A 1,450-nucleotide genomic window follows, 5' to 3' on the forward strand; every position below is an offset into this window, starting at 1 on the left:
CAACTGCCTGACTGCCTTTAAGTCTCATGGCTTTATGGGGTTCCCATATATACAGAACTAAATTTGTTTCTTCTGTTAGTCTGTCTTATATAAATTTAATTATTAGACCAGCCAAAGAACCTAGTAGGGAATAGTTTCCCACCCCTACATATTATTCATGTTAATTTTCTAAAAAATTATACTATTGATAGAAAAATATGTGCCCAACTCAACAGAACATGAATCAGTGAAAGAAAATTGTCTCCTTGGTTGTTCAAGCAACTCAGATCATTCAAGTAACTTACTATTACAAGTTGTGTGGTTTTTTTTATACAGTTGTTAGCAAAATGTTGCATCATTTCTTATAATATTTGGTATTATGAAGGAAAACTATATAGAAATTCAGACAGAAACAAAAACATGAAACATCTTGAAGCCTTTGAAACCAGATCCCAGGCATTCTGTTATCACAGAGATTTAGTGAAACTATCAATACCATATCAGAATCTCATCAGATGCTGATATTATTTAGACCTCAGAAATGCATGTTAAACAAGGAAGAAATAAGAACAATTAAGTAAACAAATTTGAGTTTGGCATAAAGCTGACATGTATTCAAAATCTCATAATGCTTTAATAAGGTAAAGAAAAAAAAACTTTAAAGGCTTTCAGAGCATATACTCTTCAGGCTCTAAGTAAATGAAACTTCTTTTTTGATGCTATTGTTTGTTACTGAAGAAATTATTAGTAATCGCTCAGCAAAGGCAAGGTATTAAGAGCCATAAGCATCCAATACTTTAAAAATTATTTCTGCAATGTTCAACGATTTTACAAAAGATATAAATACAGAGCAAATTTCAATTATTAAAAAAAAGGAAACACACGTTTATCTTCTTACCTTCTGAATAGTTACAACTGAATGGGGTATTTCCCTCCCCCTTTTCCCCTCCCCCACTCCTCCTCCCTTCCCCCTCTCATTCTCACTTTCTCCTTCCCTCTTCCCCACTTTCTAAGTGTAGCAGAAAAACAACCTGAGAAAAATGCCTCTTCATTATTCTATAGCCACACATTTTCATATTTGAAACTCATTATGTTTGACAAGAATTAATTAGATTTACACTAATGAATCTGCACTTGTATGAGGCATTATTTTTTGGTTCACAAAAATGTTCCTTAGTGATATGAAATCATAGACAAAACAGCACTGTTTTGAGGGAAAACAACAAGCGCTTTCTTTCTAAGTATAAGGGAAACAGTCATGAGAAATAGTTGCATTGATTTCTGAAGAGTGATCAAATTCCTCCACTTCTTCAAATAAACTTCAAATGCAGCAATACATAAAGAGCCCCCTTGGGAGACACTATTTTACTATTCTGTATTGTAAAATTATAATCTGCATTAAAAACAGACAAGTTCTAACTTTTTAGTATTTCTTAGATAATATCAAAACAGTCACAATTTGTGATATTTT

The sequence above is a fragment of the Hippopotamus amphibius genome, chromosome 4 (assembly GCF_030028045.1).
Source record: "Hippopotamus amphibius kiboko isolate mHipAmp2 chromosome 4, mHipAmp2.hap2, whole genome shotgun sequence".
NCBI classification, from domain to species: domain Eukaryota; kingdom Metazoa; phylum Chordata; class Mammalia; order Artiodactyla; family Hippopotamidae; genus Hippopotamus; species Hippopotamus amphibius.